This window comes from Cherax quadricarinatus, chromosome 31 (genome assembly GCF_038502225.1).
Source record: "Cherax quadricarinatus isolate ZL_2023a chromosome 31, ASM3850222v1, whole genome shotgun sequence".
NCBI classification, from domain to species: Eukaryota; Metazoa; Arthropoda; class Malacostraca; order Decapoda; family Parastacidae; genus Cherax; species Cherax quadricarinatus.
Genome location: NC_091322.1, coordinates 35,509,597 through 35,535,352, shown reverse-complemented (window position 1 = coordinate 35,535,352; position 25,756 = coordinate 35,509,597). Strand labels below are relative to the sequence as shown.

Genomic DNA, 25,756 nt, shown 5'->3' with positions numbered 1-25,756 from the left:
GAAGTATAGAAGGCAAAGAACCCAGGAGAATGAGAAGAGCAGTCGTAGAGCCAAAAACGAATATGCACAGGTAAGATGGGAGCCCCAACAACAATACGAAAATGACATGGCAGCAAAAGCCGAATCTGACCCGAAGCTGTTGTACAGCCACATCAGGAGGAAAACAACAGACAAGGACCAGGTAATCAGGCTGAGGAAGGAAGGAGGGAAGATCAAAAGAAACTACCGAGAAGTATGTGAGGAGCTCAACATGAGATTCAAAGAAGTGTTCACAGAGGAGACAGAAGGGACCCCAGAAAGACGGAGAGGTAGGGTCCACCATGAAGTGTTAGACACAATACTTACCAGCCTCTTCACTTCTTCCTCGGTTGTAAGGGAGCTAGATACCTCAAAGGCGATAGGGCCGGATAACATCTCTCCATGGATCTTGAGAGAGGGAGCAGAGGCACTATGCACGCCACTAACAACAATCTTCATCACATCTATCGAAAAAGTTGCCATTTATAACATGTATGGTGACGCTGCCACCTGTAGCATGCGTGCTCACATGCCGTGAATTTTCAGTGAATCCTAAAATTTACAGGCTAGTGAGTTAACCACCCGGCCATCTGGCTCTAATAAGATTCGTCCAAGTACATATGTATCTTATTCGAGCCAGCTGGCTGAGTGGTAAACGCACTGGCCTGTGAAGTCTAGGACTCACTTGCCATAGGTTCAGACTCCACCCATACCGTAATTTGTTTTCAGTCATGTTATTACGAATTTCGTGAGTCGTGAAGGCAGGTTTAAGATGATTTGCTGTTGTTCCCCGTGAACAACTGACATAAGTGAGGTATAAAAAGTTATTAATGATTGTGGCACATAGTTCAAGAATGCCCACTGTCTTGAATATTTATTTTGAGAAGTTGGATGTGTACTGTCTTCAAGAAGGCACTGGACAGGCACCTGAAGTCAGTACCTGAATAGCCGGGCTGTGGTTCGTACGTTGGTCTGTGTGCGACCAGCAGTAACAGCCTGGTTGATCAGACCCTGATCCACCATGAGGGCTGGTCAAAGACGGGGGCGCTGATCCCCGAAACCCTCTCTAGGTATACCTCCCTTAATTAAAGGAGGTACCTTCATGCTGGTGAAATACTCTTGATCTGAGAAATTGGAGTTACTCTTTCATTCCTTTGATCAAACCTGATTACATCACATTCCTATGATCAAGAGCCGTTCAGCAGCATCATGGTTCCCCCCTTGAATGCTGGAAGGGAACCAGTTGTCTCCCGGGCCCCGTCTCAATCTTCGAACAACTAAGTATTTTTATTACATTCAGGGGGAGGGGACCTGGCTTCTCCAATGAGCATGTTATTGGAGTCATTATGTGAGTCAAGGCTCTTGACTCATATAATGACTCCAATAACATGCTCATTGGAGAAGCCAGGTATAGATACTCAAAAATCAGGGACAAAGGAATTAATGTACAGTTGCTATGGATCCCGTCAGTTTAGTTAGTTTAATAGGTTTATTATGCACCCCATACCCATCCTGTGGGCGGTAGTCAAAAGATTACAGAGGTACATAATGGGTCCCGTCACACATTGGATTACTCCATGATAAAGTTGATATGTTAGCCAAGAAGAGTACCCAGAAGGAGAATGTAGAATATAACTTTGGTATAACTGTGTCTAGCATTAGGAATAATATTAGGAGAGAAGTAAATAATGAAAATGATTGTTATAGGAAGGCAATTAGAAGGTTGAGTAGATCTATAACCCACTATGATAACATGAACGTAGATAAGTATGTTTATGGAGCAACTTGCAATGAACAGACTGACTGATGTTGTAGTAGCCAGGCTCAGGCTTGGTTACAAGTACTTCTGGCAGTTTGGGAGACACACATGATGATCAAACTAAATGTAAATTATGTGATCAGGCATATGGTCACTGTCTTGAACACTGTGCTTAATTGTCCACTTATTGAGGAATACAGAGATAGACAGTATAATAACCTATGGGACATGTTAAGATATCTTATTAATGAAAATAAGATACCAGATATACTAAGCAAATTTCTTAAATTTGCATGTAGCAGATAAGTGAACTGTAGATATGTAGATAAATAAAAACCCATATGTACACCTAGTTCCTAGGCCTTTTGTGTATCCATATGCACTTGCGCTACCGTCCACAGGATGGATATGGGGTGCACAATAAACTAGCCACTTCGGTGGTAAAATCTAAATCTAAGGGGGAGGGGGTAACGTTAAACCCGCAAGGTTCATTAAATGCCAGGGAATGAGAGATAATCAGATTTGATACAAGGAAAAGGAGAATCGTTCATAAATTCCTTGTAACAAGGGCCCATCACTAGCATCAAGGCACCAACTATGAAGAGTACTGGAGAACATCTAGTCGGCACCACTTCCTGAACTATCTATGGTGTGGATTATTACATTCATGAGGGAGTACTAAACTTGTTGGGGTACGTAGGGGACGTTATTATTATAATAATGCTAAAGTAGGAGTACATATATCGAATAATGAGACATTTTATTGCGGCTACGTTTCGCTCTCCAGGAACTTTGTGAATCAAATACATTTGGCTTGACAAAGCGTGGAGAGGAAGACGTAGCAGCACCCGGGGAATGGGAGGCAATAATATTTCAACCGAGGAAAGGGAGTAGCTTGAATTCTTTGGATCAAGAACCCTTTAGCATTAAGGAAGGGACCTCTACATTATCTTATTTGAAGTCTATCGATTACACGTGGGGTCATTGAGCCTGCACTTCATCTGTACACTAACATCAAGAATATTTTAATATTACCCTAAAATGAACATTAAAATAGTCTCGGTGTATATACAGATAAAGAGCTCTTGGTGTAGAGGTGATGGAGGTGCCATCACCGTGGAGGATCATCGCCTCACCTGTTGAGGTTCTCATTTGCAACTAACCTCGTATCAGCGCCTCAACCACCTCCCAAAACTCCAATTATTAATATTTTATGATCTTGTATCATATTAGTGTAAGTGTTGAAGCTGCTGCTTCGACTACTTGATCCTCTATGCTGAGAATGCTGCCATCTACCGGCCACGTCGCTGTGTTAGTTTTTCGTGTTTATGAGTTTAGTTTGACACCCTTTTTTGTGTACCGCGGGATAGTAGAAAGGTGTTGTTTTCCTCAGGAAATAGGTAATTAATGAACGTGTTCGTTAGGGGTGCAGAATATTAACACAGTAGTTATAAATAGGTCAGAGAGTGGTTGTTTAAGGCTTCAGACGGCTGTGCTGCTAAGGCGGGGACGATGTTAACCTTTGAACACTCACAGATTTCATAATTTATAAAACTATTGTATATGTGTTTTGGAAATTAATACCTACCTGAGTAACGCTGTGATCCATATACCCCTGGCTATAATATTAGCAAGTGGTTGGTATTTGTCCATGGGAGAAGTAGCAGGTAGGAGAGCTCGATTCCTCCCCTCGTAGTGAACCAAGTAAGTAACGAATAAATATTTTCGTATTCTAGTTTATTCGCTTATTTAATAGAAGCTAATGACAAAATATTTTTATGAATTACTATATAATAACTGCACTATCTGTTAGGGTTGTTTGCAAGGGAAACTGTAATGGCCTATTTTGATTATCCGTTTATAAATTACGACCATTTGTCACTTACATGCAGAAAATGGTTCAATTCAATTCAATTCAAAGTTTATTCTCTATAAAAATTACAATGTTGAATTTACAGAATTTGGTTGTTGTGTGGTTTACATGTAGTTAAATAATGATTACAGAGTGTACCACTAGAACGCCTAGCATGGCTAGGCATTTCGGGCAGACTTAGTTTAATTCTTTATTTTAAAATATTACAAATTATGAGGTAAGTTGGTATTATGGCTAAGTGACTAAATACTAGTTTGTGAGTTTAGCAATGTGAATGCTTTTGTTTTGGCACAGTACATAGTTTCAGTATTGGAGTATCATAGGATTCATTATTTTAAGATTGAGATTAATATTTCTGTTTATGGTCAAATGGGTGAGTGAGTGTAAGTGTGAACCACCAGGTGGTATTCGTGTAGTTAGTTGACGGGGTGTATCAGGGAGATAAGATGTTTTCTAATGGTAGTTTTGAAGGTGGTGAATGTGTATTATAGTTGTAAATAAAGATGAACCTGTGTAATAAATGAAATATAAATGATTTTTACAGTATTCTTTGTAACTTATGATAAAGACAATGTAAGTGATCTCACCAATATTAAGTAAGTTTATATGGGTACGGGTACACACGTACGACTAATATACATAGTTTAACATACATGTTAGTTACCTAGGATAACCCCATCAGAATAAAGTCAAAGTGACATACTTCCATTGGCGGTGGTTGTCCAATCAGAAGTTTCTGATACTTTCTTGCCACATATATTCTGATATTCTGTATGACCCTTGTAGTTCGTGCTTCGTTTTGATTGTAATAATAATCCTCCCACATATCACCTCAGGGAAACTGCCACCAAGTACCAGCCAAACATAACCAAACCTAAACCTAAATTATGCTGCTGTAAAACTCGTGGTTATATTTATAATTTAAAAAAATCACTAAGCCTGGATAACTTGCTGATGTCAGCAATTTGAAAAGCCAGTGAATTTTCCCAGCATTCTTTATTTGGATTAATAACATGGAAGGTTATTAATCCAAATAAAGGTTATTTGTCCAGGCTTAATAACCTGGAAGGTTAATAATAACCTGGAAGGTTATTAATCTGGATAACCCAAGAAAGCTAATCATTGTGGTTTATTTCCATTGTGCTCTTTTGATCTTCTTTCTCAGGGTGCAACCTGCAACAGTCAACTTCCCAGGTGCCTATGTACTGTACTGTTAGGTGAACAGTGGCAACAGATATAAGGAAACATTCCCATCATTTCCACCCACTCCAGAATTGAACTTGGGCTTTTTTTGTTATGAGCCAATGATGTTACCACTGAGCCATGATCACTTTATTGATGCAGTACGTGAATACTACCTCAAAATTTTAGATACCTTTGACAATCACATGATTTACCATTTCCTTTAGGGTTTGGTTGGATGTATCTAAATGTTTTGATTTTTTGGTAAATGTAAGATACGTACAATGTTCTAGTGCATGACCCTGTCTTTGTTCGAACTTTGTTTCATATGATTAATATAGCCACACAGGCTTAGTCTATCAGTGACAACAGTTGCCAGTAATCTCACTAACATTACCAAGTCACTCATTGGTCAAAAGCCTCTTATATTTTCTTACTGGCAGAGAGTTTTTCATGTATAAATTTAGTAAAATTGTTATGTAGTAAATAAAAAGGCACAATACCGTGACTGGAACAATACACAAATAACCCGCACATAGAAGAGAGGAGCTTAAGACGTTTCGGTCCGACTTGGACCGAAAATGCTCCAAACTTCAGAACACTCGTGACCTAACCTGATTCCTCCTTTTTCTTCTTCTCCCTCTTCCCCTTTTCCTCTTTCCTTTTTCTCCTTTGGGTTGTCTTTCTTCTGCCCTGTGTATTTGTTCCTTTTATTTATTTGTTTTTCCCCCCCTCGGTGTTCTTGCTCTTACCCTCTGTGGGCACCTAGCTCCCTTGCAGTGCTCCTCTTTCTTAGTATTTGACTGGCCCCTCCTACTCTTACCACCTCCGCACTACTACTTCCTTCCACCTCCACCACTACCACTACTACTACTACTACCACCTCCTGCCTACATATACCCATCCTGCTCTCCTTTTCATTAGTGTGACTTTGTAAATGGTCCAAGTCGGACCAAAACGTCGTCGTAAGCTCCTCTCTTCTATGTGCGGGTTATTTGTGTATGTAGTAAAATTATTGACAAGTTACAGAACCTGCCACCTAGATAACTCACTGATGTCAGTGATTTAACATGTTGACTTCACCAGATACCATGGCATCATTTGGTCTAATCATGTTACTTTTGGCTCACAATTAAAGGACTTTGGTTTGATCCTGAGCAGTGAGGATGAATGGGCAAGTCACCTCACACCAGCTCTCATTGTTACTTTAGCAGTAAATACAGCCTCTCCTCACTTAATGACGGAGTCCCGTTCCTAAGACCACGTCGTTAAACAAATTCGTTGCTAAGTGAGGATCATACTATAACGGTAGTGAGTTTGTGTCAACCATCTTTGATATTATTTTAATGTCACTTTTGCACAATTTATAACATTTCTGGTATATTTTTAAATGTTTATACAGTAGTGTACTGTATATTGAAACAAACAGAATAGAGGAAATACTGGTCAGAGAGCCCAATGTAAGTCTGAGTCGTCGGTAAACGAGTACGTTGCTAAGTGAGGAGAGGCTGTAAATACCTAGATGTTAACTGATTATCGTGAGGTACTGTAGGCTCTGTTACTCATCTATGTTTTTAGCCCTTTCACTGTCAAGACCCCCAAAATTAAAAGTGCTGACAATGTCAGGAATTTAAACAAATTAAAAAAGCACACTTATCAGGTGATAATGAAAAGATTTTCCCATCAGTACTTATCAAGATGCGAAGCCATTAAGATAAGATTTGTTCAGATTGTTAACCCGGAGGGTTAGCCATCCAGAATAACCCAAGAAAGTAATTGTGCCAGATATCAAGGACTGTATCTCTTATTTCCATTGAGGACCTTCAGTCTTGTCCCCCAGGATGTGACCCACACCAGTTGACTAATACACAGGTACCTACTTGCTACTAGGTGAACAGGGACAGCAGGTGTTAGGAAACATGCTTAACATTTCCACCCATGCTGGGGATTGAACCACAGACTCTGTGTGTGAGGTGAGAGCATTGCCAACTGAGCCATGGGACACTGTTGAGGTATGTGGTGTGGGGAGTGGCTCCCAGCCTGTGCTACTGCTGGTGCCATGTGCCTCTGTGCCACCACCTGCAGCATTGGCATTGGTTGTGGCCTACTACCCTTGCCAGTCGATGCACCATCATCCTCACTATCATTATCTGTCGCTGTTGTAGGTTCCCGGGGTATGGTGCACCCCCCTGGGAAAAGCCTGGTGGCTAAAGCTCTCGCTTCACACGGTGAGGGTAGAAACACTGGTCATCTTTCCTTTCTTTGTCTATGTTTGCTGTCAGTAAAATGGGTACCTGGGAGTTAGTTGACTGGTGTGGGTCACATCCTGGGACAAAACTGACCTAATTTGCCTGAAATGCTCTGCATAACAAGTGGCTTTCTATATAGTAGTATGTCATTGATGTCAGCTAGGCCTGTATACCTTGTACATGTACTTGTAGAAATAAAGATATTATTATTATTATTAATATTATGTGGTGCTGTATAAGGGCTCGTCACGGTATTATGCCGGGTGAGCGCCCCAGCATAATGCTGTGATGAAAATCAAAGGCCTACCATACAGGGGGCCTTTTTTCCTCAGTGCATTCTGCTGGGTAGCAGCCATTAGCATGACGTCATGGCCTTCTGCCACACTTCAATGACTTCTCATTGCCCACGTGGCTGCTGTGGTGAGAGGAAGTGTTGCACTTTTGTCTCTCATCTGTCCCATCTTTTGTGAAGTGTCCCCTTTGGTTTTGGGGCTATACATGTTTGATTATGGGTAAAAGGGAGTCTTTAACACCTGAAACTATAGCTGAAATCATAGGGCTTCACAAAGCTGGCCACCAGACGAAAGAAATAATGGAGAATGTTAGTGTGTGTGAGCATTCAGTGAGGAACTGGGTGCAACGTTTCAAGGCTGGTGGTGGTGTTGAGTTACCGTCTGCCAAACCTCGGCCTAGTTATACTCTAGTTTTTGTTAGCAACTTATATTAAACCTTAGTGCAATTACAAGTGAGAGTCTTGTACCATTTTAATTTGTATTTTTAATATTACGTATTTGTTTATACCTAGTTGTACTTTAGCTCATTCTAGCTCAATACATAGACAATATCAACTTCATTATGTTTATTAGTGACTATACTCTATATGACTGAAGTGCTTTAGCTATATACTTGTCCAAACTTCCCACTACTACAGACATCAGTATTAGAACCCGCCACACAGTACAGGATATAAATAACCGCTATTTAAACCTAAAAGATGAATGATCACGTCGACCCTGATCTAAACCTCCATAATCTAACACCCAATCAAAACTTATTGGAAAGTAACTGCCTTTATTACACAGCATCACAAGCCAGCACTATCCTAAACACTGCTCAAGGTCTATCAGTTCTTAACTACAACATCAGGTCCTTAAGCAAACATTATGATGACCTCCTGACACTCCTTGAGTCGCTGAAGGCTCCCTTCTTCTGCATTATTCTTACTGAGACCTGGCTTAAGCAGGACACAATAGATATCTACCCACTACCAGGATACACAGCAATCCACAACTGCAGACAATACCAAGTTCGGGGTGGTATTGCAATCTATTACTCTAACTATCCTGTATTAGCACCACTTGCTTTAGTGATGAATATGGGTAATACATTTTTGCTAATTTTACTGTAAAAAACCTTAAGATGCCTATAACCCCGAAACTCTCTCCAGGTAAACTCCAGGTAACAATCGGTGCCATTTACCGGATACCCCACACAAACATCCCAAATTTCAGTGAGAAATTAAAGGCATTAATAACAAACAGACAAATGAACAAGCACCACTTTCTCTTAGCTGGAGACTTCAATATCAACCTTGGCCTACCAGATAATCAGCCTGTAACTGATTTCATCAACAATATGAACAACACACTTCTCATACCGACAATAACTAAACCAGCCAGGCTGACTGAGACAAGTGCAACCATAATAGACCACACATGGACCAATATACTAGCCCCCCTTAAATCAGGGATAATCACAGACAGCACTACAGACCACTGTCCTACTTTCCTCTTAACAAACATTAGTAAACCACCACTGGAATACAACAAAGTTTCATTTAGACTCCATGATAAGGCCTCAATAAGGAATTTCACAGCAGACCTAGAGACTGTTGACTGGCCTACAGAATTCTCCAAGGCCAGTGGTATTGACGATTGGACAGACATTTTTCTTAACAAATTACTATGACTATACAACAAACATTGTCCTATAAAAACGAAACGGATCACGAATAAACGGCTCGGTTGCCCATGGCTAACCAGCAGCATTCTGAAATCCATTGATAAGAAACACCAATATGAAAAGCAATATAGACACTATTCATCAGTTCTCACCAAAGTAATAAAAAAAGTCAAACAACTGTACTACTCCAGCAGATTCACTGACACAAGAGGAGATATAAAAGAGACCTGGAAAACACTTTCCCAGATTCTGGGGACCCACAAGCTGAAAAGACCAAGAATATTGTCCCAACTAAACCTAATGAAACACCACTGCATCCCACTGATGCAGCTAACAAGATAAACGACTTCTTCTCAGCCATAGGATCTAACCTCACCAGTAAAATCCCACGTACCAACACCCGTGCTGGGGACTACCTAGATGGGAATTTCCCAAATTCCTTCTATCTTGTACCAACTGAGCCCACGGAAGTCACTGCGATTATAAAGTCACTTAAAAATAACTCGGAGAATCTGTCTCACGTCCCACCATTATTGTACAAGCGAGCGGCCCATGTCCTTTCGGCCCAATTCACTAGAAACTAGCACTTTCCCGACACTACTCAAGACAGCACGGGTTACACCAATACATAAAGGTGGTGACCCTACAGATGTAAACAACTATAAACCATTATCAAACTTACCATTGCTATCCAAAATCTTCGAGAAACTTGTGCAAAGGAGACTATATTCATTTATAACGGCACAATATATACTCAACCCCTGCCAATTTGGATTCAGGAAAAATAAAAACACTAATGATGCAATTGTCCAAATGCTAGATCTGCTTTACACAGCATAGGAAAGAACGAATATCCGCTAGGAATTTGTATTGACCTAAGAAAAGCTTTTGACACAGTAGACCACGGCATCCTACTCCACAAACTTGACCATTATGGTATAAGAGGCCATGTGCTTGCATATTTTAAATCCTACCTTACAAATAGGTATCAGTATTACCCCGCCTTCCTTCCACTACAGACTGATACACTCTTGAAGTCATTCTGTTTCGCTCCATTCTCTCTACATGTCCGAACCACCTCAACAACCCTTCCTCAGCCCTCTGGACAACAGTTTTGGTAATCCCGCACCTCCTCCTAACTTCCAAACTACGAATTCTCTGCATTATATTCACACCACACATTGCCCTCAGGCATGACATCTCCACTGCCTCCAGCCTTCTCCTCGCTGCAACATTCATCACCCACGCTTCACACCCATATAAGAGCGTTGGTAAAACTATACTCTCATACATTCCCCTCTTTGCCTCCAAGGACAAAGTTCTTTGTCTCCACAGACTCCTAAGTGCACCACTCACTCTTTTTCCCTCATCAATTCTATGATTCACCTCATCTTTCATAGACCCATCCGCTGACACGTCCACTCCCAAATATCTGAATACGTTCACCTCCTCCATACTCTCTCCCTCCAATCTGATATTCAATCTTTCATCACCTAATCTTTTTGTTATCCTCATAACCTTACTCTTTCCTGTATTCACCTTTAATTTTCTTCTTTTGCACACCCTACCAAATTCATCCACCAATCTCTGCAACTTCTCTTCAGAATCTCCCAAGAGCACAGTGTCATCAGCAAAGAGCAGCTGTGACAACTCCCACTTTGTGTGTGATTCTTTATCTTTTAACTCCACGCCTCTTGCCAAGACCCTCGCATTTACTTCTCTTACAACCCCATCTATAAATATATTAAACAACCACGGTGACATCACACATCCTTGTCTAAGGCCTACTTTTACTGGGAAAAAATTTCCCTCTTTCCTACATACTCTAACTTGAGCCTCACTATCCTCGTAAAAACTCTTCACTGCTTTCAGTAACCTACCTCCTACACCATACACTTGCAACATCTGCCACATTGCCCCCCTATCCACCCTGTCATACGCCTTTTCCAAATCCATAAATGCCACAAAGACCTCTTTAGCCTTATCTAAATACTGTTCACTTATATGTTTCACTGTAAACACCTGGTCCACACACCCCCTACCTTTCCTAAAGCCTCCTTGTTCATCTGCTATCCTATTCTCCGTCTTACTCTTAATTCTTTCAATTATAACTCTACCATACACTTTACCAGGTACACTCAACAGACTTATCCCCCTATAATTTTTGCAATCTCTTTTATCCCCTTTGCCTTTATACAAAGGAACTATGCATGCTCTCTGCCAATCCCTAGGTACCTTACCCTCTTCCATACATTTATTAAATAATTGCACCAACCACTCCAAAACTATATCCCCACCTGCTTTTAACATTTCTATCTTTATCCCATCAATCCCGGCTGCCTTACCCCCTTTCATTTTACCTACTGCCTCACGAACTTCCCCCACACTCACAACTGGCTCTTCCTCACTCCTACAAGATGTTATTCCTCCTTGCCCTATACACGAAATCACAGCTTCCCTATCTTCATCAACATTTAACAATTCCTCAAAATATTCCTTCCATCTTCCCAATACCTCTAACTCTCCATTTAATAACTCTCCTCTCCTATTTTTAACTGACAAATCCATTTGTTCTCTAGGCTTTCTTAACTTGTTAATCTCACTCCAAAACTTTTTCTTATTTTCAACAAAATTTGTTGATAACATCTCACCCACTCTCTCATTTGCTCTCTTTTTACATTGCTTCACCACTCTCTTAACTTCTCTCTTTTTCTCCATATACTCTTCCCTCCTTGCATCACTTCTACTTTGTAAAAACTTCTCATATGCTAACTTTTTCTCCCTTACTACTCTCTTTACATCATCATTCCACCAATCGCTCCTCTTCCCTCCTGCACCCACTTTCCTGTAACCACAAACTTCTGCTGAACACTCTAACACTACATTTTTAAACCTACCCCATACCTCTTCGACCCCATTGCCTATGCTCTCATTAGCCCATCTATCCTCCAATAGCTGTTTATATCTTACCCTAACTGCCTCCTCTTTTAGTTTATAAACCTTCACCTCTCTCTTCCCTGATGCTTCTATTCTCCTTGTATCCCATCTACCTTTTACTCTCAGTGTAGCTACAACTAGAAAGTGATCTGATATATCTGTGGCCCCTCTATAAACATGTACATCCTGAAGTCTACTCAACAGTCTTTTATCTACCAATACATAATCCAACAAACTACTGTCATTTCGCCCTACATCATATCGTGTATACTTATTTATCCTCTTTTTCTTAAAATATGTATTACCTATAACTAAACCCCTTTCTATACAAAGTTCAATCAAAGGGCTCCCATTATCATTTACACCTGGCACCCCAAACTTACCTACCACACCCTCTCTAAAAGTTTCTCCTACTTTAGCATTCAAGTCCCCTACCACAATTACTCTCTCACTTGGTTCAAAGGCTCCTATACATTCACTTAACATCTCCCAAAATCTCTCTCTCTCCTCTGCATTCCTCTCTTCCTCTGCATTCCTCTCTGTCACCGTTAAAGACACAGCCTCATCAACACGGCCACTTGATACCGGAGTTCCGCAGGGAAGTGTCCTTGGTCCCCTGCTCTTCCTCATTTACATCATTGATCTTCCAAACGTATCCCAACACCTGAAACCCATTCTCTTTGCTGACGACACGACTTATGTCATCTCCCACCCTATTCTTGCCACCCACAACACCATTGTTAACGAGGAGCTGTTCAAAATATCAGCTTGGATGACAGCCAATAAACTTACACTTAACACTGACAAAACCTACTATATTATGTTTGGTAACAGAGCATGTGTTGCGCAAATTATCATTAAGATCGACAACACTCTAATTGCCAGACATAATGAGGACAAATTCCTAGGCCTATACCTCGACAACCTGAATTTCAGTACCCATATCCAACACATAACAAAAAAAAGTATCTAAAACGGTTGGAATCCTCTCCAAGATACAATACTACATGCCGCAAACTGCCCTTCTCACACTATACCATTCACTCATTTATCCATACCTCACCTATGCTATTTGTGCTTGGGGATCAACTGCAGCAACACACCTAAAGTCAATAATAATCCAACAAAGAGCTACAGTAAGAATAATCACTAAATCCCATCCCTGGCAACACCCCCACCCCCACTATTCATAGATCTAAACTTACTCCCCATTCAGAGCATCCACACTTACTACTGTGCAATCTACATCTACAGGACCTTAAATTCCAATATTAACCTTGACCTAAAATGCTTTCTTGATAGTTGTGACAGGACCCACAGGCATAACACCAGACACAAACATCTCTGTGACATTCCCCATGTCCGACTAAACCTTTACAAAAATTCTATGCATGTCAAAGGGCCTAAAATCTGGAACACCCTACCTGAAAGCTCTAGAACTGCAGACACATTCATCACCTTCAAAACTACCGTTAGACAACATATTATCTCCCTGATACACCCCGACAACTAACTACATGAAAACCACCTGTTCACACTTACTCACTCACCCACTTGACTATACTGTAATCACAGAAATACGAATCTTTATCATAAAATAATGACTCCTAACTAGTCATAAGTTTACCTGTGATACTGCAATATAGAACCTGTGTATTGTGCCAAAACAAAAGCATTTACATTGCTAGACTCACAAACTATAATGTAGTCACTTAGCCTTAATACCAGCTTACTCCATAATCTGTATTAATTTAGAGTTAAGAATTAATCTAAGTCTGCCCGTAATGCCTAGCCATGCTAGGTGTCCTAGTGGCCCCCTCTGTAATTAGTATTTTATAACATGTAAACCACACATATCCAAAATCTGTAAACCCCACATTGTAATCTTTATAGAGAAAAAACTTGATTGATTGATTAGTTTCACATCTGTGAAGTTTCTTTGTAGTAAAACTTGCCATCCTGAAAGCTTTAAGCCTATCAAAAGAGTCCTTCTCCAATTATTGCACTAAGTTCAACAGTTTCAAGTTTAGTAACTAACTGTATTGGCAAATTTGCGCTTATACAATCAAAACTTAAAGGGTATTCATAAGAAGCATCAGCAATTAAAGATTCAAGCCATTTCTATTAGGCATACTCAAAAATATTTCAAGAAAAAATACAGCAATTATAAAAATGAAATTGGCACCTATACCTTCCAATAACAATCCAAACCTATTTCAGTGTAAGATATACTAGTGCTGAAAGTTTGTAGAAGTTTATCAGAAAAGGCTGTCTCACATTACTGCATGGAGACCAAAGTAGAGAAGGGCTTCATAAAATTGAGAAAAGAGCTACTAATTCCAGTAGTTGCGTGAACATCCCAAAGTTATAGTTAAGCAGCATTTAAAATGCTGATGAACTATGCCTCGTTCAGTTGAACGAGGCATTCTGAAGTTAGAAACCTTGGGGGAAATAGAGAAGAGAAAAATTCTGGCAGCTACTGTAGGTTCCTGATTAATGATAATATCTTTAATTCTGCAAGTACATGTACAAGGTATACAGGCCTAGCTGACATTAGTGACATACCACTGTATAGAAAGCCTCTTGTTATGCAGAGCATTTTGGGCAAATTAGGCGAGTTTTGTCCCAGGATGCAACCCACACCGGTCAACTAACACCCAGGTACCCATTATTACTGATGGGTGAACATGAACAACCAGTGTAAGGAAATATGCCTAGTGTTTCCACCCCTTTGCCGGGAATCGAACCTGGACCCTCACCGTGTGAAGCAAGAGCTTTTCCACCAGGCCACAGGGCACTGTCACCATTAGGGGATACATGTACCTACTAAATTTCCTGTCCTTTCACTACTCAAGAATAGTATCAGTACAGATTGTTAGTGCAATTTTTGTCAGTTGTATGTTTGAGTGCAGTAAATTTCAAAACATGTTGTGTAATGTGATTAGGTTTTTGGAAGGGTACTTTGATATTGTCATATCAGACAGTGTTGTCTTTCAGGATATTTGTTTGTGTATTTAATTCTTAAAGTTAATATTATCTTGTGTATAGATGTTACAGTACTGTACATAAAGTTACAGTAATACCACCAGTCTGGGTATATGTATAGTAGATGTATCGGACGTGAAAATTTAGATATCCACAGATGCGGATGTATATGAGTATATCTTAAGATAAGATAAGATTTCGTTCGGATTTTTAACCCCGGAGGGTTAGCCACCCAGGATAACCCAAGAAAGTCAGTGCGTCATCGAGGACTGTCTAACTTATTTCCATTGGGGTCCTTAATCTTGTCCCCCAGGATGCGACCAACACCAGTCGACTAACACCCAGGTACCTATTTGCTGCTAGGTGAACAGGACAACAGGTGTAAGGAAACGTGTCGAAATGTTTCCACCCGCCGGGAATCGAACCCGGGCCCTCCGTGTGTGAAGCGGGAGCTTTAGCCACCAGGCCACCGGTGCTCATCCACGGAACATCCCCACAATTTCTTATATCTGCATCTGCATTTTACTGTAAACAGATATCCGCATATGCATCTGCATCTGAATCCACAGAACGTCTGCACAATTTCTTACATCTGCATCAACATCCGTGGAACATCCACACAATTTCTTACATCCGCATTCACAAGATAAGTAAGACATCTTCATACACATCCGCTTCTGAGGATATCTAAATTTTCACACACGATACATCTCTAATGCATATGAGGATATCTGTTTACAGTAAAATGCGGATACACATGTAAGAAATTGTGTGGATGTTATGCAGATACGGATATCTGATACCTCTCTTCTAGGCAGTAGAGAAGTATTTTGAGGATGTGGATGCATGTGCAGATACGGTGGAACCTTGTTTTTCAGCCGATTCATATTTAGGCCGGTTTTTCGGCAGAAATTTTTGCTCCGTATTTTGGCCGTTGCCTCTTATATTGGCCATTTAAGATGTGTCAGCCCACCTCCTGCCGGGACGCTGCTCCGTAGGTGAGTCAATCTCCATGTCTCGGTGAATGAGCATATACTCCACTCATTCATCCAAACATTTCCGTAAAATCAATTGGGTTTTGTGCTTGTTTATTAAGTGTGACTGTGAAATAAGCCACCATGGGCCCAAAGAAAGTTCAGAGTGCCAGCCCTTTGGTAAAGAAAGTGAGAAACATGATGGAATTTAAGAAACAAGTTATTGAAAAATATGAGCAGTGTTCAAGTGCTAGAACGTGCCAGGATGTATGGGAAATCCAAATCAACAATCACTTCCATCCTGGCAAAGGAAGTAGAAATCAGAGAAGCTAATGTTGTGAAAGGGAGTGTAGCAGGGAGGCATGGAGTGTAGCAGGGAGGCAGGAAGTGTAACAGGCATGCTGGGAGTGTAGCAGGGAGGCATGGAGTGTAGCAGGGAGGCATGGAGTGTAGCAGGGAGGCAGGAAGTGTAACAGGCATTCAGGGAGTGTAGCAGGCATTCAGGGAGTGTAGCAGGCATGCAGGGAGTGTAGCAGGCATGCAGGGAGTGTAGCAGGCATGCAGGGAGTGTAGCAGGCATGCAGGGAGTGTAGCAGGCATGCAGGGAGTGTAGCAGGCATGCAGGGAGTGTAGCAGGCATGCAGGGAGTGTAGCAGGCATGCAGGGAGTGTAGCAGGCATGCAGGGAGTGTAGCAGGCAGGGAGGGAAGTAACCCTAGAGAGGGCTTTGATACCTGAAGTCCTTATGGAGGGGGATTTCCCTTCCAAACAATAATCAGTCCTCCCTTTCTCCTCCTCCCTGTCTTCCATAAGCCAACAAAAGTCTTCAATAAAGGTATGTAATAGTGATTTGAATGTTCTTAATTTTTTATTTAGTTCTCATTGTTTTGTGTATATAAAACTATAATTAATCTTTAAAAAATGTATTTTTTGTGAATATTTTTGGGTTTCTGGAACGGATTAATTGTATTTACATTAATTCTTATGGGAAATATTGCTTCGTTTTTAGGCCAACTTTCTGGAACGGATTATGGTAAAAAATGCGGATGTAAGAAATTATGCGAATGTTCCGCGGATGCAGATATCTGATACATCTCTAGTATATAGTAAGATAGTAGAGGGGAACCATCAAATAAGTAATTTACTTCCATCCTGCCATGAGTGCAAAATTTTAGCATGTTAAATATTTTACACCTTAGCAAGATTGCTTGTCTATTTTTTTCCTTTTTGTAGTAGAGCATATAAGGTGGCAGGTAAATCTTATAAATCTCGTACTTCATCACATGGGTATCCCATTGCTTGATCTCTAGCACACTCATCTCACACTGTAGTCCAGGGGTTGATCCCTGGTACAGCTGGAAACTTTAGGACGTGTTTCCTTAAGATACCTGCTGTCCAAAATTCGCCCATCAGTAAAATGGGTACCTGGGTGTTGGTCGACTGGTGTGGATTGCATCCTGGACAAAATTGACCTAATTTGCCTGAAATGCTCTGCATAACAAGGGACTCTCTGTATAGTTGCATATGTACCTGTAGAAATAACAGATTATTATTATTATGGTGTCCAGTCATTCACCTTCGCATCTCACCTCTCCCCTCCTTAAAGCAGAACAGCTTGCCAAGTTTTTAAATTCTTTAATCTCTTTGATTGCCATACATTATGGAAACATCACACTTCATTCTTGATATGCTGTGTGTTGTATTAAATTGGGTATGATGGTATTCATCTTAAGGGATTGATTGCATAGGTCAAAATTGTGGGAGCTTTGGTTGTCCCTAGTTAAGCTTGAATGCAGAGTTTCAACATCCTTTCATTGTGGGATCATCAAGATGCCTAGTGTGACTGTTATTTTGTTTGTTTCCACGGCCTCTTTGATGAGAGTTAAAGTATCTGTTGCAGATGCTAGCAAAGCTCACAGTTTTAATCATTATTCTACTTTATTGTGTCTTTTTGATTTATGTCTACAGACCCTTGTAGATTTTCTTGGTCAATTTCATCTTTCTGTTCTTCTTATTTCTTGCTACTCCCTCCTGCTTTGGAAAGTCTCCTTAGTTGGTCTTTTGCCTCTTGAATTCCCAAAGTTTGTTTTTCTCTGACAACATGCGCACTTCCTTGATAATTCCTACTCGGATGTGTATTATATATACCTTAGAATCCATGTATTCCTTTGTTTTAATCATTCAGTAATGGCTGTGTTGGGTTCACTTAGTTTAATGGGTTGCTGTTGATTGATGCTTGAGTTTGTTTCCTGAATGTTTTCTTCTTAAGATCTTTTGGCTACCAAGAATTTGTTTCATGTTTTGTTAATTAATGAAAGGTGTTTTGATAATCATCAACCGTAGTTTTGGCCAGGGCCATCTTCAATTGATACTTCACCAGAACTCCTAAATCCTTTTTGCAATCAGTAGTATTAAGATCTACATTATTTAGTTTATATGTGGCATGGTTATTTTCCTATCCAACATTTAGAACTTTGCATTTGTCTATATTAAACTGCATCTGCCACTTCTCTGACCATTGCATTGGTCTATTCAAATCATCCTGGAGTGCTCTAGTGTCCTCATTAGAATGAATTGGACGGCCTATTTTGGTGTCATCCACAAATTTGCTTATGTCGCTATTTATTCCCTTATCTATGTCGTTTATGTAAATTGTGAACAACAACGTTCCCAGCACTGACCCCTGCGGAGCACCACTTGTGACGTGCCCCCACTCTGACTTCTCCCCATTGCCGTACTATATACAGAAGATGATAAGGCATTATCAGCTGCTCTAGATCCCGTTTCAGAGCAGTGCTTCTAGATTTGTCAGGGTCTTCTTCAGTGAAAAAGTCTGCAAGATTATTAGCAACAAAGAACTGCTGATGTAACTGCTTCACTGTTAATGGTTTTTCTTCATGTTCTTCTTCATTGAGCTCTACCAGCGTTTCCACTGGACTTCTTTCTTTGTCATCATCTAACAGTTCATTCACATTTTCCTACATATTTTTAAAGCCCTCACTTGGCAATGTCCTTGCCAGTTGAACAGTTTCCTGCATCTGGCTCTCAGCTGAGAAAAACCCTGTGAAAGTATTCACACCAGGCCATAACTTTCCCCTGACCTGTATTTAATGATGATTGGGGCAGCTCATTCCATGTACTCTTTATGTAGTTGATGGCAACTACGGTGTTAAATTTTTCAGAAGTTTGGCACTCCAAGCCCGGAGTCAGCATCCATTGCTGCAATAAGTTTCCACATCACTTTTTGTGTGTAGCTACACTTAAATATCCTAATAATTTTATGAACCAGTGGTTGTATTAAAGATGTATTTGGTGGTTAAAAAAAAAAAAACTTTTACATATAGATGTATATCCACTAAAGCTTCTGGATGAGTATGGGAATTATCAAGAGTAAAGAGAACCTTGAATGCAAGGCTCTTGCTGTGCAGGTAAAGCATGACTTCAGGAATAAAATGATGCCTAAACTCATCATCAATAAATAATTTGTCATCCATGCTGACTGGTTTCTCCTCCAAAGAATTCGTAAGGTGGTTTTATCTATACCTTTAAGGCACAGGGAATCGTGGAGCAGCAAATAACTATGGGCTTATAATTAAAATTGCCTGATGCATTACTGCAAAGAGCAAGTTGAAGTTCTCTTTTGCAGCCTTAAATACGGGTGCATTTTTCTCTTGCTTTCTGACGTAAGTTCTTCTAATAAAGACTTGTTTTGTCAGCATTAAACATTTGCTGTCCCTCATAGCCACTCTTAGAAATAATTTCTTATAACTCAGCAGGGAAATTTCCTGCAGCAGTGTGGTCAGCAGAAGCACTTTCATCAGTGGGATGAATTGTAAAGGACCTGCCTAGTATGGGCCAACAGGCCTGCTGCAGTGATTCTCCTTTCTTATGTTCTTAGTAAACCTAATATGCAAAGGAATGCACAGTTTGAGCCTGTGGAACCACCCTACACTAAACACACACACTGCTTCCTCATTACACAGTTTTATAGTACTGTAAGGCTCTTTTTCTTATCAAGATGAAATTAAGTGGTGCATCTTTCTTGGTTTTTTGCTCATTCCACTCACTAAACAACTTTTCCCTCTTATTTACCTGTTCTGACCTATTTGTCATTCTTTTCAGGTCACAACCTGCATTACTCATAAACTTATCTAGTATCTACGTATTTTCTTTGAAACACCAAGAGACTATCACACTTTATCTTTGCTGTTCTAGGATCACTTGCATATCTTTGGATTACTATGGTTACTATCTAGAGATGAGATAAGATGGAATAATGAAAAGATAAAAAATTGATTCACTAACACAGGTTGAGTATGGTATTGGACGAATACAAATGAAACACTGGGTGAGAAGGTTGTGTACGTTACATAGGCCTCTCCTGTAAGACAATAGGCTCACCCTGAGGCTCACTGTGAGATGAAGGAGAAAGAATGCTTTGCATGACATTTTTCCCTACACACACACACCATCATGTAAACCAAATTTTATGGCATGTTCCCTAAAATATGCCACAATCATGCAACTATGTTAATGCGAAAACATGTTAACATCGTATGTTAACCAGTGGTGCACTGTATTTGCCTCTGCCTATTAATATAGTACTGCCTAAACAAATACAGTATGTTGTAATGCCTCTGCATCTTTAACCGCTTTCTGTGATCCATAGTCTCCTCTCCTTGCATCTCAAACAGTTTGTCCTTATTAATTTCATCAAATCTCTGTGTATTTTGTATGCTGTGATCATAACCCCCTTGTCCTCTTCTAACAACACATCCTTCATGCAGAGCAATACCAACTCTCTCTAAGGGACTAAGATATTATGCTAAACTTGTTATTGTAAATTAAGTTATTTTTGCTAATTAATTACCTGGTAATTAATTACCAGGTAATTAATTACCAGGTAATTAATTAACAGAAATAAAGTTAGAGAAATGGAAAGCTTGTGTGTGCACTGTCAGACATAAGCCTTTAATTTCTCTTATTTCAGTATTGTTAGCTAATTACTGGGTATTTAAATATACAGTACAGTCTCTGCAGGAAAAAGACAGAAAGCAAATTGATGAAGATTTAAAAAGCAGGGCCAGGAACCATGATTCTGACCTTGCAAGTAGAATTTGGTGGAGAAAACTGTTTGAGTAATACATTGATAAATGCAATACTTGAGGGGGAGGGGGAAGAGAATTGCTGAAAGCAACTATACTGATACATTTTGATGTGGAACAATCTGTTCCATAAGTGAAACTTCTCAATGAAGTTCCTCTCTACAATTGTCTTGTTTCTAGTATCTGTCTATAAGTATGCACAGTAATGTTAATACTGTAAGTCTAAATTTATTAACTGGTAAAACTCTTAATTAGTACAGTATAACTTTTGCATAAAATAAGTATGGTTCTGTATTTTTAAATTCATAGCTCAATTGACATAAGCACAACTTAGCTTAATCTAGAATAACAAATACAGTGGTACCCCAAATTTTAGCGATAATTCATTTCAGAAGGCTGTTCGAGTGCTGTTACCAAACGAATTTGTTCCCATAAGGAATAATGTAAATTAGATTAGTCCATTTCAGACCCCCAAAAATACACTTACAAAAGCACTTAAAAAATACACTTACATAATTGTTTGAATTGGGAGCTGTTCAAAATTCGAGGTACCATTGTATTTTATTTTTTAGAGGTTTAGATAGGACAGAAATCAAAAAGCTATAATATGTTTAAAAACTCCCATTCTCTCTGGAGGGGAGATTGCTTTCAAGGTTGTTTGGTTAAATTCATTAACCCTTTCAGGGTTTTGGACGTACTAGTACGGCTTATGCACCAGGGTTTTTGACGTACTAGTACGCCTAAATTCTAGCGCCCTCAAATCTAGTGACAGAAAGCTGGTAGGCCTACATATGAAAGAGTGGGTCTATGTGGTCAGTGTGCGCAGTATAAAAAAAAATCCTGTAGCACACAGTGCGTAATGAGAAAAAAAAAACTTTGACCGTGTTTTTGGATTAAAACAGCGACTTTGCACTGTATTTTCATATGGTATTGTTGTATTTTAGTTTTCCTGGTCCCAGTTTATAGAATGGAAGACATATTACAGAAATTGAGATGATTTTGACTGGTTTTACAATGAAAAGTACCTTGAAATTGAGCTCCAAGCAGCAGAAATTTTCGATTTTTACCAAAGTTCAAAAGTAAACAAATCATGCTAAGCATCCAATACACGTCAACTGGTGAGTCTAATATTCTTTCACAAGTGCGCCGATATTATTTATACCATTTCTACACTACAGTAAATCTTCTATTTTTTGTGAGAATAAAAATTCAAAGTGGAAAGCAAAAGAATGTAAGAGGGGCGTGGGGACGTGACTAATGAACAGAGGAAATGTTATTTTAGTGCCAGGAATGTCTTTCTTGTTTATTCTGGACCCTATTTGGAAATTGGCATCTTTTGAAATTTGTGTGAAATTCGCGAAATTGCTAAATTCTGACCACTGTATTGGATAATTGAAATCGGTAAATGGGTGGTTTCTTGTACTCATTCGATAGAAAAAATGGAGTTCTAGCGAAATAGTTATGATTTTTGTCGACTAGTACACTGGAATCGGCCGAAAATAGGGCTCAAAGTGGGCAAAATCGCCGATGCGTAAACATTGCCAAGACCGCTAACTTCGCAAGAGCATAATTCCATAAGTTTTCCATCAAATTTCATACTTTTGGTGTCATTATGATTGGGAAAAGATTCTCTATCTTTTCATAAGAATTTTTTTTTTTCTTTTTTTTTTGAAATTTGGGCGACCCTGAGAACAAGTCTGGGAGAGGGCCTGGGGACCCTGAAAGGGTTAAGTCTCTCCACATATTCCATTCCCTCAGTTTCACTATTGAACTCATTGTGAACATTTGGATTTTCTCTGGTCTCTTCATATGCTTTCTCAGGTGTTGGCTCCATGCTGGTGCCACATACAGTAGTCCTCCCAAATTTGCGGGGGTACGTTCCAAGAACATCTGCGAATTTGGAAAAACCGCAAATTCTGGGCGCAGTTAAAAAATGCCTATAAATGCCTATTTTTATAGTTTAAACCTTATATATGCCCCCAAAACACTAATTTAATTTCAAACTCAGCTTCATACATCACCCTTAAAAAAAAAAAAAAAAAAGAATGTCAAGATAAACCCATATACAGTACTGTACTGCTATGTCTCCCACAGTGCTAGAATGTAAAATACCAATGTTACCTCGATATGTACTGTAATTCATGCAAGCCCACTTTCTTTGGTATACAGTGGACCCCCGGTTAACGATATTTTTTCACTCCAGAAGTATGTTCAGGTGCCAGTACTGACCGAATTTGTTCCCATAAGGAATATTGTGAAGTAGATTAGTCCATTTCAGACCCCCAAACATACACGTACAAACGCACTTACATAAATACACTTACATAATTGGTCGCATTCGGAGGTGATCGTTATGCGGGGGTCCACTGTATACTGTAATTCATGCGGGTACTCACCAGTAATGAGTGATACAGATTGAGGATGATGATGAATTAGCTGTGCAGTACGATGAAGATAATGACTGCACAGCAAAGCAAAGCTCTCGTTTAAGCCATAATGGCACGTTACTGCAGCATAGCTTTTCTTTTCCCAGAGCAAATCCAGAAGTTCAACCTTCTCCTGGAGTGTCTTAAATCCTCTGGCACTTAGGTTTATTGCCAGAAGCCTTAGAAGGTGCGGGGTGTTTGGGCGGCATCTTAGGGCTTAAACAAGCACAAAATGAAAAATGTGAGAAGAGTTGGACAAACACTCAAGATAGATACACGTGGTAAACAGTTATGATACGTGAATGCTTTGCCTCATCTGTTGGATATATGTAACAGGCCAGCAGGCAATCAGCAGCAAGGAGAAATGAATAACGCTCTCGAATTGGCTACTTCAAACCTTATGCCTCTGAGTACAGGGGCATTTCACCATCCCAAACCGTATTTTCCTCTAAAGCCACTTTGTGTTCTCTCTACAGCACTAAAAAATTTATACAGTATTATATTTTATATTGAAAGTTTGCTGAATTTATGTTAATATTTATGTACACATTTATAGAGGGGCAACTGATATATCAGATCATTGTTTAGTTGTAGCTACAGTTAGAGTAAGAGGTAGATGGGAAAAGAGGAAAATGGCAACAACAAGTAAGAGGGAGGTGAAAGTGTATAAACTAAGGGAGGAGGAAGTTCATGTGAGATATAAGCAACTATTAGCAGAAAGGTGGGCTGGTGCAAGTATGAGTAGTAGAGGGCTTGAAGAGGGTTGGAATAGTTTTAAAAATGCTTATTAGAATGTGGGGCAGAAGTTTGTGGTTATAGGAAGGTGGGTGCAGAAGGAAAGAGGAGTGATTGGTGGAATGATGAAGTAAAGGGTGTGATAAAAGAGAAAAAGTTAGCTTATGAGAGGTTTTTACAAAGCAGAAGTGTTATAAGAAGAGTAGAGTATATGGAGAGTAAAAGAAAGGTGAAGAGAGTGGTGAGAGAGTGCAAAAGGAGAGCAGATGATAGAGTGGGAGAGGCACTGTCAAGAAATTTTAATGAAAATAAGAAAAAATTTTTGGAGTGAGTTAAACAAGTTAAGAAAGCCTAGGGAACGAATGGATTTGTCAGTTAAAAACAGAGTAGGGGATTTAGTAGATGGGGAGATGGAGGTATTGGGTAGATGGCGAGAATACTTTGAGGAACTTTTAAATATTGAGGAAGAAAGGGAGGCGGTAATTTCATGCACTGGCCAGGGAGGTATACCATCTTTTAGGAGTGAAGAACAGGATGTGAGTATGGGGGAGGTGTGTGAGGCATTACGTAGAATGAAAGGGTGCAAAGCAGCTGGAACTGATGGGATCATGACAGAATGTTAAAAGCAGAGGGAAATATAGTGTTGGAGTGGTTGGTATTTTTGTTTAATAAATGCTTGAAAGCGGGGAAGGTACCTAGTGATTGGCAGAGAGCATGTATAGTCCCTTTATATAAAGGGAAAGGGGACAAAAGATATTGTAAAAATTATAGAGGAATAAGTTTACTGAGTACAGTGGACCCCCGCATAACGATTACCTCCGAATGCGACCAATTATGTAAGTGTATTTATGTAAGTGCGTTTGTACGTGTATGTTTGGGGGTCTGAAATGGACTAATCTACTTCACAATATTCCTTATGGGAATAAATTCGGTCAGTACTGGCACCTGAACATACTTATGGAGTGAAAAAATATCGTTAACCGGGGGTCCACTGTATACCAGGAAAAGTGTATGGTAGGGTTATAATTGAAAGAATTAGAGGTAAGACAGAATGTAGGATTGCGGATGAGCAAGGAGGTTTCAGAGTGGGTAGGGGATGTGTAGATCAAGTGTTTACATTGAAGCATATATGTGAACAGTATTTAGATAAAGGTAGGGAAGTTTTTATTGCATTTATGGATTTAGAAAAGGCATATGATAGAGTGGATAGGGGAGCAATGTGGCAGATGTTGCAAGTATATGGAATAGGTGGTAAGTTACTAAATGCCGTAAAGAGTTTTTATGAGGATAGTGAGACTCAGGTTAGGGTGTGTAGAAGAGGAGACTACTTCCCGGTAAAAGTAGGTCTTAGACAGGGATGTGTAATTTCACCATGGTTGTTTAATATATTTATAGATGGGGTTTTAAAAGAAGTAAATGCTAGGGTGTTCAGGAGAGGGGTGGGATTAAATTATGGGGAATCAAATACAAAATGGGAATTGATGCAGTTGCTTTTTGCTGATGATGCTGTGCTTATGGGAGATTCTAAAGAAAAATTACAAAGGTTAGTGGA

General features: G+C 39.7%; 1 protein-coding gene across 9 annotated transcripts in view; it reads left to right on the top strand.

The window, feature by feature from the left end:
* Positions 1-3,110: 3,110 nt before the first annotated feature.
* cyst (rho guanine nucleotide exchange factor 18 cysts) overlaps positions 3,111-25,756 on the top strand; it is a 1,629,610-nt gene continuing 1,606,964 nt past the window's right edge. For 7 of the 9 annotated variants that reach the window (XM_070090333.1, XM_070090340.1, XM_070090337.1 and 4 more), the window contains exon 1: positions 3,111-3,481. The gene's annotated coding sequence lies outside the window, so the exon portion shown is untranslated. The remainder of the gene's footprint in view (positions 3,482-25,756) is intronic. The other 2 variants (XM_070090348.1, XM_070090344.1) reach the window with 1 other exon arrangement.